This window comes from Lucilia cuprina, chromosome 3, assembly GCF_022045245.1.
Source record: "Lucilia cuprina isolate Lc7/37 chromosome 3, ASM2204524v1, whole genome shotgun sequence".
Classification (NCBI taxonomy): Eukaryota; Metazoa; Arthropoda; class Insecta; order Diptera; family Calliphoridae; genus Lucilia; species Lucilia cuprina.
The window spans coordinates 10,123,187-10,140,051 of record NC_060951.1 but is presented as its reverse complement, the minus strand read 5'-3'; the positions used below and the strand labels follow the sequence as shown (position 1 = coordinate 10,140,051).

Here is a 16,865-nt window from a genome sequence, read left to right as displayed (position 1 = left end):
AATCAAATAAACAAATCATGTTCAAAGCGAACAAAAAAATAAATGATAATAAAATAAAGAAAAAATCATTAAAATTAAATACGAAAATTTATCTTAACAAAATTAACCATTATAATGAAACGACACAAGTCGTAAAATAAACTTCGTTTAAACTTTAACTATGTATATAATAAGATAATTAAGTGTGAAGGGTATTTATTAAGTGTAACAATTTATTAGAGTCAACTTAAAGGGCTGAAAATAATACAAACTAATGGGGTTTTAACATAAACTGCATACGAAAGAAAAAAAAACGTTGAATTTCAAAATTTCAAAATTTTTGTTAAAAAAATGTTTGTAATATTCGTAGTTTTTTGTTTAATTTTATGTTCCACATGTAGGTCTTGCGCACAATAGATCAAAAATATTTTTAAAATCAGTCATTAATCACTTCATTTGTAAGACATAAGAGACGAAATTGATACTGGTAGCCGAGCCGAATCAAATTATAATTTTATTATAGAAAATTATAAATGAGTTGTAATTTTAATTTTTAGCAAGCTACAAAAATGGAATTAAAATAAATAAGGAAAAAAATGTATTATTGAAATCGCGGGTTTTAATGTTTTAATTTTTTTTCGCCGGAGTTAGTTTTGGCTTTTGCGCATAGAGAACTGTTCAAATATTAAGGGCAAGAACAAAGCAAACCAGTGTGAAATATCCTGTTCTAAAGTAAATAGTATTCCAGAGAGGACGTCCCTTCACTTAAAAAAAATAGACGGGGAAATGAGTTCACTAAATGGCTAACTAACTAACTAACTTACAAACTAACTAACTAACTAACTATCTAACTAAATAACTAAATAACTAAATAACTAAATAACCTAATAACCTAATAACTTAATAACTTAATAACTAAATAACTAAATAACTAAATACCTTAATAACTTAATAACTAAATAACTAAATAACTAACTAACTAACTAACTAACTAACTAACTAACTAACTAACTAACTAACTAACTAACTAACTAACTAACTAACTAACTAACTAACTAACTAACTAACTAACTAACTAACTAACTAACTAACTAACTAACTAACTAACTAACTAACTAACTAACTAACTAACTAACTAACTAACTAACTATCTATCTATCTATCTATCTATCTAACTAACTAACTAACTAACTAACTAACTAACTAACTAACTAACTAACTAACTAACTAACTAACTAAATAACTAAATAACTAAATAACTAAATAACTAAATAACTAAATAACTAAACAACTAAATAACTAAATAACTAAATAACTAAATAACTAAATAACTAAATAACTAAATAACTAAATAACTAAATAACTAAATAACTAAATAACTAAATAACTAAATAACTAAATAACTAAATAACTAAATAACTAAATAACTAAATAACTAAATAACTAAATAACTAAATAACTAAATAACTAAATAACTAAATAACTAAATAACTAAATGACTAAATGACTAAATAACTAAATAACTAACTAACTTATTAACTATCTAACGAACTAACTAACAACCACAATTTGATGTCGTCCACTCGTATTTTTAAACAAATAATAACTTTAAAACCCCATTTTCTGGGAAGGACCTCACAGCAAAACAACAACTTCCAAAGCAGCGAAAAAGGAGTAGAATTTACTCCATAGAAGTATTGAAAAATACCTAAAGAAGTCATGATTTTAACACACGCTTGTCATAGGAGGGATGTTCTTTTCATTTAATTCCAAATTTTCTACATTCTGAAGCCATCCTCAGCAAGTAATTTTTATTTTCGCTTCTTTGGAAGTCAATATATAGCACTTCCACAGAAGGTAAACAAATTCACTTGGTGCTACTTTTGAAGTGGTGATAAATGTTATTCTTTTGGTAGTTGTTGTTGTTTTCTTTTTGTTGGACTTAAATGGGACTAAGTTTTGCAGCTCCCATTTTACTTAAAACTAATTTAGGACGAATTACATTGATATATACTTATTTTTAAGTCAATAATGAATGAACCTTAGATCATATATTAAACTTATTTGTGTTGCATTTTATCGCATTAAAAGCTTTTTTTATGCCGAAAGCAACATTATGGGTGGTCAATTACAAGTCGATCCTTATGAACTATTTCATGGAAAGGGTCAATTACAGGCCGATGCTCATAGAATTTTGGGTTATATTAAACTTATTTGTGAAAACTTTAATAGCTATACACTTTTTTATGAGAGCAATGAGCGTTAAAGTAATTTTCTGAAGGGCAACTTATATGGGTGGTAGAGTCAATTATAGACGATTCTCTTAAAATTTGATCGATACATGTTTACTTGTATCAAACTTATTTGTGACGAATTTTAAAGCTTTTCAATTTCTTTTGCCGGTAAAGTCGTTTCTGAAAGTGATCTTATACGGGAGAAAGGGTCAATTATACATAGATTCTCGTAAAAAAAAACTTAAATATGTCGAATTTCCTCGTTTTACTTGAACTTTGAAATCTTATGACTTTAAAAACTGTTTTCCAGAGGGGGGACACTTGTATGGGGTCTATACGAAAGCGTGAAAGACAAACAAACTTTAACTATAACGTACTTCAACTTGCGTTCGGACCCTATCGTGCTTTTAATAGACAGACAAATGGACGGACACATGTCTGGAATTTAATAAGAACCATGAATATACAAACTTGTTTGGGGTTAGGTCAATATTTTGAAAGTGCTAAAAACGGAATGACAAAACCAATATCTTCTTTTTTTTTAATGGTAGTAAAATGAATCATTCATTTATAGCTCTCTCATTATAATCGCTTTATATGCTTTACATCCAATATTGTTCTGGCTTCTAAGTACAAATTGTATCGGCACTAAACTTTAAGAAGACTTTTCAAATTATGATATCTAAACATTAAGGTATTCGGGAAAAATATTTGAAAAATTTCAAACAAATTGAAATTTTTCTCTTTTCATTTATGTATATAAGGGTGTCCCGTGAACCACTTTTTAGGAGGAATACCTCTAAAACGATGCATTCAATCACTGATGGGGAACTGAGGACCATTCATTAAGATATATTTTTTATTTTTCTTGCGTTTTAATACACATCGATTGAGTAGGTATTCCTACATGAAATTCTTAAAAATGCTGTTCCTCGGGACACTCTAATGTATATGTATGATTATTCCATACTCTACCATTTTGCTGAACTTATTTACACACTTTTTATTTTTATTTCATTTCTTTTTTTGTGTTTCTTCAAAAAAGCGATTATTTTTAACTTAAAACAATAATCTACTACGATTCGTAAGTTGGTCAAAATCAATGCGGAAATATGATCAATAATCATGCATACAAATACACACACACACATGCGAAGTGAAAAAATTTTAACGTAAAAATAATTATATTTATGTGTTTTATTACTGTTATACGAAATGCATAATAATTAAAAATTTTTGGGGCATTAATAAGAAGTGAATTTTCAATATGGATTATTATTTTAAAATTAAAACGAGTTTTGCAAAAAATGTATATAAACAATTTTATTTCCTAAATCAATTGGCAGAACTAACAATGTTGGAAGTTAATATTCATAATTATTTAGTAGTAATTAAATTTAATAATTAATTATCATAAATATAATAAGTAGTGTAACTGATAATAAGGCCCTAAATAATGCTTGACAATCAAAGTCCATAAATATTCTTAAAACCTCCAACTTTGGCATAAATTTTTCGAATCGCATTTAGTTTGACATTCTGAATATCTGAAGCACAAAAATCTAAATCTGTGTTGACGTTTCCTAGCACTATAGATGGTCGTTGTCCGATTTAAAAACATAAAATATTCTATATACCATGACTATTGATATACAATCTGGAAGCCTTCATAAATGCTATATCATGTCACCAGTATTAAATTTTGTCACAAATTTCACTAATGTTGAAGCAATTATACACCGACACGTTTCCCTTTTAGACGGTCCTCCAACAATCCTAATTTATACGACTTATCGACAAAATACAACACCTCTTCTGAATAGCTCGAGCTCCCCTAAAACAACAATTGGTTGTAGACAAATACTGATAAGATGCAATACTTCAGCCTGTCTCTATTGACCATAGTGTCCAGTCGAGTCTGTATAGTTGTTGCCCTATTAAAAAGGAGACTGTTAAGCTGCACTTGAAAACTTCTGGCAACTTTGTCGCCAGTGCATATCTCAAACGAAGACATTCCGACTTAATTCTGAATGAAACATTTGATATTTGAATTTTTCTTTTTCCGAAGTTAATACAATGATGAACTTTGGTCAGCGATGGGTTAAAAATTGCCAGGTCCCGTTAATGCTGAGATACTGTTAGAACCCCTAGTTATATATTGAGATAACATCAAAGCGTAGGATGTTCTCAAATATAGACATATTCTTGTCCTATAAAAGTGTTAGAGTATTCTTCGGCGTCTTGACAATTCTGCTCTCTTATATAATGCTTTTAGCCAAAGCTATTACATGATCTTCGAAGTTTTTATAATAATGAAATTTAGTTTGAGCTAAAAATTCTTCCCAGTTTTAGGTCGCATTAATCCTCGTAACATCTTTTTACACATCTGTATATCGCGATAAGATCAAGGTAGCCTCCGGTAGGTTGGTGGTTAGTATTCTATTCTGGTAGTCTGGAGGTGATGTCTTCGATTCCCACCTGAGGCAATGGTTGAGAAGCGCACAATAGGCCCGATAGAGGCCTAGGAGTGTTTCTTTAGATTTTGTGTATATACATCATCTTTTCAAGATAACTAACTTCAAGGTTTTTAAAGATAACGGTCTTTGTGGAAAGCTTCTAGATCAGTTGATCGAATGTAATGTTCTTGTAATGAAATTACGAAATTTAGAACCGACATACTCAGCCGATCTTGTTAGCTTGAAGGTTAGTTGAATGAATACTTGTTCTTTAAAAGTTTAAGGATGGTCTTGCGATATTTGACACATAGCACCAATAGTCTCGGACGATCTTACATTAATTTAAAGTAGTAATTTACTGTCATCAGTCCATTCTTAAAGTGCGTTAGACCTTAAATTTTTTATTCTCAAGAGAAAGTTATTGTATTGGACAACTTAGGGTCCCATGGTTATTTCCCCATTCGTTGATCATGTTACAGATTTTTTTAGCAAAAGTAAGGAGAATTAAGGTCTTCTTTCATGACAGAGTTCTCTGATATTCGGAAAGTGTATATTCTGAAAGTAGTGAGTGAACCACTTGAATTTCGACCGATATTCACCAATTCGATATCGTAGTCAGGAGAACTTGAATATTCTTTTGGGCAATCAGTTCAATATAAAGTCGACTAAGTGTCGGTACCCCTGTTGTGTACCATTTCCATTCATCTCTCTCACGGTACGGACTTTCTTGTATATGAAAACTTTTTTCATTTTGTTATTCTTCCCATTCGTACAACAACAAATCAATTAACACGTAGTTTCTGAAACAGAAGTTTCTAAGTGTGGACATTTAGAAAACTTCAAAAGAAAATTAGGAAAAGTTTCTCAACAAAAGTTCGGTAGTGTGGACCAGGTCTAAGTTGGAACATGATCTGAATGGAATTGAGACTATTTTTCTACCTTATCCAATACCTTCAGCACACTTTAAATATTATATTAACGATCTTAAGCTAAGTAAGGCAATACAGCTTTGATCAGCAATCAATCTAAACTTTAAGCTCTTAAACTAATAATCAGAGGTCAGAGGTCAGAGGCTTATAACCCTGATTGTCCAATTGTTCAATTGCAATTTGTTTTCCACTTTTTAAAGTTATTGAAAGTATGGTTAATCTCCATCTTGTCAAATATCTGGAGACCAACAATTAACTTAGCGACGGCAGACCTTCTGGCCTTCCTTTCGGAAAACTGGAGTCATTCCATTCACAATTTTGGCAAAAGTAAAGTGGTGACTCTAGATATTTCTAAGGCGTTTGATAGAGTGTGGCATGATGCACTTGTATCAAAACTTATTGCATTTGGTGTTGGTAATAAATTTAGTCGATTTATTTCGAACTTTCTCAGAGATACGAATTGTTAAAGAAAAGATATCATCAAACGAGTTCAAGATGAATTCAAGGGTTTGACCTTTTATATTAAACTTCCAACTCTATATACACTTTTGTCGATGACAGTAATATCTGCCAATCCTATTTATTCAATTATAGGCCAAGACCACTAGAGATTGGGCCAATGAGACGCAATATGAATGAATCGATTAACCACAACTTGATAAAAATCTCTGCTGAATGGGGTCGTGTTAACAGAGTCGTTTTTAACGCCCGCAAGACTCTATGCTGTTTTTTAACATCTATATTTATGGGTGGTGTAAATATTAAGGAATCAGAATCTCTTAATGTTTTGGGCTTAAAAATACAGTGTGATGTCCGATGGACTAAGCACATTTTCCAACTGTCGAAAGAAGCATTCAAGTATCTCGTTTTTTGAAACTGTGTAAGACACATCTGATCTTCTTACTATTTACAACACTTACATATATCCGACCGAAAAAGGTTTCGGTTTTTTCAAACTGTGTAAGACATACTTCACTCCATCTGATCTTCTTACTATTTACACCACTTATATCCGACCGAAAAAGAGAAAATAAGTCCCTTGTGTAGGTCGGAGCTTTAAAGTCTATTTTGGAGCTACTTGACCGATGAGAAGGTGAAGGTCGTTATCGGTGACAGTAGGGTATACAACTCCAACTGTCGAATGAAGCATTTAAGTATCTCGGTTTTTTGAAACTGTGTAAGACATACTTTACTCCATCTGATCTTCTTACTATTTACAACATTTATATCCCATACAAGTCCCTTGTATGGGGCGGAGCTTTGAAGTCTATTTCGAAGCTACTAAAACTTGTAGAAGAAAGGGCGAAGGACGTTATCGGTGACAGTAAGGTATCCAACTCTAATGATTCACTGGAGCACCGTAGGGTGTATTTCACTGTTCTATCGATAGTATAATGGAATGAGTTCCTCTAAAATTAGGGAACTTGTTCCCGATACCGATAACACAGATAATGTTTAATGAACTGACGTTTTATTACGAAAGCTGGAAGCTCAAAAACGATAATCTTGTCGGGTTTTTCCGTTTCTTACACGTGGGATGTATTTCATTGTTCTATCGATAGTATAATAGAATGTGTTCCTCTAAAATTAGGGAACTAGTTCCCGATACCGATAACGCAGATAATGTTTAATGAACTGACGTTTTATTACGAAAGCTGGAAGCTCAAAAACGGAAATCTTGCGGTTTGTTTTCGTTTCTTACACGTAGGATGTATTTCACTGTTCTATCGATAGTATAATGGACTGTGTTCCTCTAAAATTAGGGAACTAGTTCCCGATACCGATAAGGCAGATAATGTTTTATGAACTGACGTTTTATTACGAAAGCTGAAAGCTCGAAAATGATAATCTTGTCGGGTTTTTCCGTTTCTTACACGTGGGATGTATTTCACTGTTCTCTCGATAGTATAATGGAATTTGTTCCTCTGAAATTAGGGAACTCGTTCCCGATACCGATAAGACAGATAATGTTTAATGAACTGATGTTTTATTACGAAAGTTTAAAGCTCAAAAACGATAATCTTGTCGGGTTTTTCCGTTTCTTACACGTGAGATGTATTTCACTGTTCTCTCGATAGTATAATGGAATTTGTTCTTCTGAAATTAGGGAACTAGTTCCCGATACCGATAAGACAGATAATGTTTGATAAACTGACGTTTTATTACGAAAGCTGAAAGCTCAAAAACGATAATCTTGTCGGGTTTTTCCGTTTCTTATTCTATTTACCGATTGTTTACTAAATCGGTCGCGTGAATGCGAGATTGTATTGCTTGAAGCAATTTGCTTCATTATTTGAAGCTTTAACTCACAGTTAATAATTATAATTAATATATTTTCACAGTTTTCCCAACTTACCTGGATATTGTTTTTATAAATTTCTTTAAAGAAATTATAAATTGTCTGAAATGACGACCACAGTTAAATGCTTCCTATACGCAATTGCGGCCATTGTAATTGTTGTAGGAGCAATAAAATTTCATTGTTTATGGAATGCAATAAATTATTGAGAGAGTTTTAGTAGATATTGCAAAATGTTGCTGAATAACTGTTGCACAACACCACAGCATCAAGTGCTTAAGAAAACATGTTGCATAAAACAACACTAAACAAGATGATGATGATGCAGTAAAGTTGCTGATGAATGATTTTGTTTTTTGCGTTTAAAAGTTTAATTTTGATTTGTTTGATTTCTTCTTTAATTGTTAATAATAATAATTATTTTTAATTATTTAGTTTATTGTTTATATTACTTCTTTGCAACAATGTTTGCTTATTAACAGGTTTTTCTATTTAACAATATTATTTACTAAGTTTATGTTTTTTTTTTTTGCAATTTATTTTTTTCTTTTTGTTTAATTTATATTGAGTATTTAATAAACTTTCCTTTTTCACACTTGTAATTTTAGTTTTTGTTTTTTCACTTTAATAATTTAATAATATATAATAAAATTATTCTGTTTAAATTTCATATATTAACGTGATTTATAGAGTCTATATAATCTGGTCAAAACTCAATCAATGCTGAATATATGTGTCTTACAGTTGTTTCTAGTCCTTATTCATAGAAAATTATTAAGTAGTTTTTATAACTTATTCATTATGCATAGTCAATTATGATGAACATCATTATGATCTTTATAAAGCTTAACTTCACAAAATTTTTTTCTTTATTTTTATTTTAATGGCAAATTTACTTCATTTGAAATTTTTGCCACTACTTTTTGTTGAAATTATTATTTTTTTAATATTTTTATTTACTTTAAGTTGTGTTTTTTGTTGTTTTTAGTTGTTAATCCATTTATGGTTTACTTTCTTATTATTTTATGGCTTTCTGCATTAAACTTATATTTTTTTAAATCACTTTTTTTCAAATTCACTTTCCGTACCAAATCACCGCTTATTCAGCGTTACGTTGTCATCACTAGGCCACAGCTGGTTTAACAATGAGCAACTCTTTTACAATTTCAAAACCATATCGGTCATACAATATTCAAAAGTTTGTAAGCGATACGTGTTATTCATGTTGTTGACGATCATCAGCGTCATTATTAACATCATTATTCCTCATATATTCCTCATTATCATGTTGTTTTATTCATTATTATGTTATTTGGTAATATATAGTTTAAAACCAAAGAGTGTAAAAGCGTAATACATACATACCTCAGTGTATTGCAAAGAAGAGCGAAAGTTAGTTTTTGTTGTAAAGTTGTAAATTGGTGCTTTAATAAAACAGCTTTTTTTTGGTGTGAGATATGTTAAAAAAGAGATGCCAGATGTTTTGTAATGCAATCCCCACAGAAACATTTCATTTAACCCAGAAGAACCAAAAAAATGTAATTGAGATTTTAATAGCTAATTGCTTCAAAACTTTTTCAAGACTCTTGGATTTAGGACCGTCCTTATATATGATCTAATATCTGGATAAAAATGAGTAATATTCGATAAAACAACAACAAAAAACATTGCTATTGATTGAAAATGGTCATAGACCACTCTAATCCTTGTTCATTTAATACAGTTTGTCGGACTATAAAAAGCCAAATGGACTAAACACGCGTCTTGACAAACATACTAGAATTTTACGTTTGTGCAAGCCTGTTGTGTAGTGTTTGAGGGTGTTTCGTGATTGTACAAATGCTTGCAGTTTGCTTGCACAAAATTTCCACAAAAACGTGAAAAAATCGGTGTTGGTACGGCCAATGTTTGTGTAGTGTATGTTGGAATGAAAAAAGTATATATTTCAAGCCGCTTTTGTAGCCTATTTGGGCCTTAAACTTTTCCCAATATTTAACAAAATCCAAAGTCCAAATTTTAAAAGAATTCATAACTTATTGCTGATCCTCTAGAACATATGGTTCTAGAGGATCAGAAATAGTTATTTTGACTTAAAGTTTAAAAACCAAAGAAAGTTTAAGATCCAATAATGGGAACTTTTACTCCCTGAAGTTTTGTTTCAAAACCCAATATTCGTCTGCAAAGTCATTGAAAGCTACTCAAGCAGCATATACGCAATAACGATTGAGATCAGTAGAATCTCACCGAAATTTTGAAAATCGGATAAAAAACGAATTAAAGTCAAGAAATCTTGGGAAAACGATTTAAAAGTCCGAAATGTTGCTTAAAAACTATAGAAGTAAATATTTTTTTTCAGCAAATCTTGAAAAGTGGATCCATTACAATAACACTAACCCCTATTATCACAATGTCTGGTTAATTTTTATACCCTACACCACTAAGTGGGGAGGGTATTACGCGTTTGTGCTGAAGTTTGTAACACCCAAAAATATTGGTCCTTGATCCACCTTAAAGTATACCAATCGCCTTAGAATCAATTTCTGTGTCGGTTTAGCTCCGTCTATTGTAACCATGTAACCATTGGGCGCACGCTACAGGTCGCAGTTTTCAAGATAATTTAATGAAATTTGGAGTTAAAGGGACTCAGTTTAAAAAGTTTAAATAAATAATAAACCAGCCAAATCAACTCCAAAGCTAAAGAGAAAATAAGGTTTTCCAAGCGCTAGGTGACAGCACTTTTGAAATGGACAAACAAGGCAGTGGTTACTTACGTTGCTCCAATACGGTCTTCTTTGCTGAGTGGTAACCTGTGGAAAAATGCTCAAAACTGACAAAATTTTACCTTACGGAATGTGGAATGCATGCAAATAAATTCTAAGACCTAACTCTAAACGGAAATGAAGGTTCTTCCAGTCGAGGAACACAATGTAATTCTAACTAAACAGTTTCTTCTCTAATGACATCGGAGAAGTCATACCAACTTTAATAACACACAGTCGAATGCTCTCCCGAGTCATGACAATAGGGATTTTCTTGTATACGAAGACAACAAACGAACCTATGTATGTGTAGGATCCCTTGAATCGTAATGCGTATACAGCATCATTCCAACTTTAACATAACACAGTTTGTATGTTCCACCGTCTATACGACGAGAGCATACAAAGATATGAATCGGATCTCATGGATCATAACTCTCAAAAGCAGATTTAAATAACATGGTTTCAATAACCCGACGCAAAAGAGATCGATTATAAAACCTACCCAACTAGCAAAATCGACCCTAAAGGGTTCTTTAAGATACTGAAATCTCTCGAAAAATGCTCAGAATATGAGGTCAAACCTTAAAGCGTAATATATCTTCATGTTGTTGTTGTAACAGCTCGACTGTGGCCGATAGTTCTTTCTTGGGGAAAAAACTTTCGGTTGACACAGCTGTCGCTGGGTTGACAATCTTTGGCCGAGTATGACTCGGGTCGTTCCGGAGCGAAGATCCAATTGTCGTGGGAACGTAATATATCTTCATGATAATGTTCGGTTATATATTGCAATGTCCCGTTCTACTACTATATAGTATTTAGGATCTGTGGAAATATATAATGGATGTATAATATTTTTTTATCTTTGTCGGAAGATTTACTCTGTTCATTGCTGACCTTCCGCAGTGTACCCTAAGTGTACAATGTCTAAGCTTATTAATGCCTAGAATAATATAGCCTATAGGTGCTGTTGCTGAAACAACAGAGGTCATGGGAACAGTGCGATTGTAGCATCAATTGATTTATCGCTGAAAGCTTCATATAAAGTCTTAAGATGGCACAACATTCCGCAACGGGACTGCAATGATCGGAGATTGTATATCCCAAGTATTTGAGCAAAGTGCTTGTCCTTGGTCCATTGAAAGACATTTATAAAAATTTACCACCATAAGCATAAACCATAAAGTTAGGCGCTCATGTAAAGTACTACAGGATCTTTGTATAAGATATGAAAGGTGGTTCAAGTTTGTTGCTATACACATCCCATGGTTCCGACATGAGGCAAACCCCCTTTCAACTGATAGAGACAAATTTAGGTGAAGCCAGAAGACAAATCTGCACTATTAAGGCACATGTTGCGAAGAAGTTAAATCAAATATAAGAGGTACATGCATACATAAGGAAATTCAAATTAAGTTCAGAAGTACGATCTGTTTAATATCTTTCTAAAGATTTAAGTGATAATCTAATTAAAAAAAAAAATAACCCATTTTTGAAATTCAAACTTTCAGTACCAATCTTGATAAAAGGCAAACAGCCACACAGTGTATGTCTATAATCACACAATACCACATGAAAATAGAGCCTGAATGTAGGTCTAACATCTGTATGTTCTAATGATATAGTCATTTAATTAATATTTATTACCGTGAGCTGGATATCTGTTATTTTAGATATAAAGTGAATAGTGAGATATAAAATCTGAAGCATTGCTAACATCTCTCTCCTTCGGGGTTCGTAGGTATTATCTTGGTCATAGTAGTTTATCTAGATCATCAACAGTAATGATCATGTGATCATCTTAGTGATGAACATGTTTGAATGATGATATGACAGAATTATGACCGATCAATTTAACTTTATTTGCATGAACCCACGGTTTAACAATGGCTGCATATAAATGCTCAAATTATTTATTGATTTTTTTTCACAGATTTTAAGCGTTAAGTTTCTCGGATATTTTCTTAATAAGCTGGCAACATTTTAATTCATTCACACTTTTTTTTCGAAAAAAAACTTTTCTTCAACACTTTCGCTTTCATTACAAATCAACAAAAATATCAAAAGCAAATAAAAACGATCTCATTCTCTCTTCTCTGCTCTTTTCAAAAGCTCTCTTTAAAAAAGCTTTTTTATACAATGACACTTGAGTTTCTGCGTTAAACGAAATGAGCATGCGCCAAAGGCTGACTTGCATATAAAACTACGTGACTTTTTAGCAATTTACTACCGTTTCAATGATCATTTCCAAAAGAAAAAGAGTTTGAAATTTTTTTAAATTATAGAAAAAAAAACAGCACGTTGTCAGTAATAAGTTTAAGTAATCATGTTTTTGTAAATCTTGTTTATTTTATTTTTTTCTACTCTAGGCAATAAATTTGTTTTATAAACTTTTATTGATTTTAATTTCATTTATTTACATTGATGATTAGAGTGCGGATTTATAAATTTTTAGTTGATATTGACCAAAAAATATGTTTAATGTTTGTTTTAAAACTGAAATGTTGCAATAATTAGTCTTGTCTTAATGTTAATGAATGAGTTTTTATTGACAGATTTAAACACATTTTAAGTTAATGCATCTATACATATTAATTATATAAATAATGGAGTAATAAAATATTTTATTTTATTAAAAAATAAAAAACTAGTTTGAATAAAAGCCACCCATTGCTATGCATCAGTTTGGTCTTTTTTCTCACCTTACTTAGACGTCTATTAAATTACTATAATTGATGTAAAACGTCTGCATTAATTTGAAAATACGCACTTATTTTGTTTTTTTTTTATTTATTTAAAAATTCACGTTTTCCTCCCAAGTTACTGGAGAAATGTGATTGAATCTTTAGGAGCTCAAATAAATAATATTGTAAGACATATTTGTTAAACAGATATTTAACTAATTGTTAACTATTTCATATGAAATATATTTAATATAAACTCTTCTTACATGGGCATTAATTGTAGTAATAAAAAGAGTTTTATTTTTTTGCATTTTGAAAATTAAAATAAAAAATCTGCCACCAATAGTATTGGTGGTCATATAATCTAACATTACAGTAGGCACGGACCAGGCAAATCGTTGTTGACGCGATCATTATTGAACTAAGCAACAAAGAGTTAAAAGTCGTTGCTTACGCAGACGGTGTTGTGATACTGACACCAGATATGTTACCATACGTGATAAGTGTTGTGATAACCGCTCTGATGTTACTCAATAACTAGATCAAAAATATTGGTCTAAGAGTCAACGCAAGCAAGATCGAATAGGTACTATTTAGGACAAACAACACAACATTTTAAAGTTCCACTTTAGCTTATCGTTGTTAACTTTATTCTTATGAACTGGACAACAAAGTCCGGACGTTATAACTAATATGATGATCGCTGTGATGTTACTCAATAACTGGATTAAAGATATTGGTCTATGAGTGAACCCAGGCAAGACAGAGCTGGTACTACAACATTCCAAAGTTCCACTTAAGCTTATCGTTTGATTCTTATGAACTGCACAACAAAGGGTTAAATTTCGTTGCTTATGCAGACGGTGTTGTGATACTGACCCCAGATATGTTTCCGGACGTGATAAGTAATATAATGATCGCTGTGATGTTATTCAATAACTGGCTCAAAGATATTGGTCTAGGAGTGAACCCAAGCAAGACAGAGCTGGTACTTCAACATTCCTAATTCAACTTAAGCTTATCGTTGTTAACTTGATTCTTTTGAACTGCACAACAAAGTGTTAAATATGATACTGACGCCAGATATGTTTCCGGACGTTATAACTAATATGATGATTGCTCTAATGTTACTAAATAACATGATTACATATATGGGTCTAGATGTGAACCTAAGCAAAACAGAACTGATGCTATTAACGACAAACAACACATCATTCCAAACTTTAACTTTGCGCCATTAATGAACTGCAAAATTTCTGCTGCTTAACATCATGTAATTATCCCAGAGTCCAAATTATCATAGAATTGAAAAATCTGCCATCAATAGTAACTTTGTAGTAGTAATCTAACATTAGAGTTGGCACGGATTCAGGAAATGGAAGAGAAATTTCACTTCAGCTTATCGCAATTCCTATTGAACAGGACAACAAAGATTTATGATCACATATATTGGTGTAAAAGTGAACAAAAGCACAACAGTAATGGTCCTATTAATGACAAATAACACAACATTCCAAACTTTAACTTTCCGCCGTTAGAGAACTTTGAAATTTCCTTATCGGACAATGGTTAATGACAAATAACACAACATTTCAAACTTTAACTTTCCACCGTTAGAGAACTCCGATATTTCCTTATCGGATAATGGGTAACAACAACAAATTATCCCAGACACCAAATTATCTTAGAAACTTAACATCAAACTCAGAATCAAGAATGTAACGGTTCGCCTGAGGACATAGTCCTAATATAGTCAAATGGATTTATACAACTACAAAATGTCCTTTTCTCGCGTTTGAATCTCTTGTAATAAGGACTTTAACTAAGAAGAAATGTTGTTGTAGATCAGCTGTATAATGTAGAGAGATCAATATATATTTCAATAACAATTGCTCTAAGAACAAGTCCTCCAGAAGCACTGAATTATTGCACACTCTACTTATAGATGTTATAATGGTTATATCGGCTTGTAAGGCATGGACATGATAAGATTTTAGGGCTATTGTCTCCAATCTTCCGACTATATTACCCCACACACGGACTTTGCTTGACTTTTCAAAAACAGAGTTCCTTCCAAGAGCGAATGATTTAGGGGATCCTATTAACTGAATATACCAGTAAAATTTTTAGAGATGGTTCTAAAATGAACTTCGGTGTTGGTTCTGGTGTCGTCTGTGAAGAAGCTCTATCTGTTATAGTCTTCCCAACAACTGCATTGTTTTTTTCAGGCTGTCATATTTGAGATAATGTTGGCCCGTAGAGACAGTCAAGCGATACTTTTTTGTCAGATTAGTTAGACCATGCAAGAACAATCTCTCAAGGCTAGGTAAACTGTTTGACATTACCCTTGTTTGGGTTACTGCGCATTGAAACTATTTTGGAAATAAACAGAAAGATAAGCTTGCCAAAACGGAATCTGCTTTTCATATCTCCAATGCTGTTTCAGTAGCAACTATCTTAGGTTTTATTAGAAACAGTATCCTCAGATTATTTCTTTAAAAAAGGAGCCAAGTAATTATCATGGCCTTTCAATGAAAAATGCACAAGACACCTTATATCCGATAATTATAGGACACTGGGTGTTAGGCAGACACGCTAGTCGGGCTCCTCTTCAATAAATACTGTCGCATTTGCAATGTTATGGGGAAAGTAGAAATAGTCTTCCATCTTTGTGAGTGAAAAACGCACAAGATACCTTATAGCCTTATAAGCGATAACAGTAGTGACAGGACACTGGGTGTTACGTGGACATGCAAGCCGGTTTGGGTTTCCCTGAATACTGTCGGATTTGCAAAGTTAGGAATGCCTGCTCTAGCCGTTAAAAGAAACAGTTTTCTTATTACCTCATATTCAACCTTGACGAGATATTTGGGTCTAAGTTTGGTCATATGTTAAGATTTATCATGGCTACTGGATGAATCTATTACCATACAATACTACATCTAACGAGTTGTCCTGTCAAAACGGAGTTACTTCGACTCTACTTGACAATTCACGCTCTGTGAACTACCACGATAACCAACCAATGTTTCATAAATTTATAATGGAATTTGGTCTAGAGCTAAAAACCCCTCATTGCCATATCCGACGTCATTGGATGTGAAATGTTGTTAAGTTATAATTGTACTTAGTGCCTAAGTCCTTAAAAATCTGGTGCTGATGTCGAGCTAGTTCAAATGTTGAGCTTGTTCATTTTCGCCTTATACTTTTTTTTGCCTAGTTGATCATTAGCCATCTTTGATCTTGATAAGACCTCCATAGATAAGTGTGCATCATAACTTCATTATCGTAATTGATCCAATACAGCTATGCAGTACAGGTTTAGTCATGTTCACATGTCTGTTTTTGTTTAGCAAACTTTCTCGGGTTTCGTATTCAGTATATCAGTATGTGTTTACCAGGTAGACAAGGATCTACCTGTGATTAACTTATATGTATGTCTATCCTAGATTATAGCTAGACCCCGCTTGACTTTCTCCATATTCAGTGGATTAAAGAAAAGGTCATTATCATTGGCATAGACTT

At 32.1% G+C, this 16,865-nt stretch overlaps 1 protein-coding gene across 2 annotated transcripts in view; it reads left to right on the top strand.

Annotated features, from left to right (window-relative positions):
- Positions 1-16,865, top strand: part of LOC111681149 (flotillin-2) — a 347,120-nt gene that overhangs the window by 168,817 nt on the left and 161,438 nt on the right. The gene's annotated exons all lie outside the window — the stretch shown is intronic.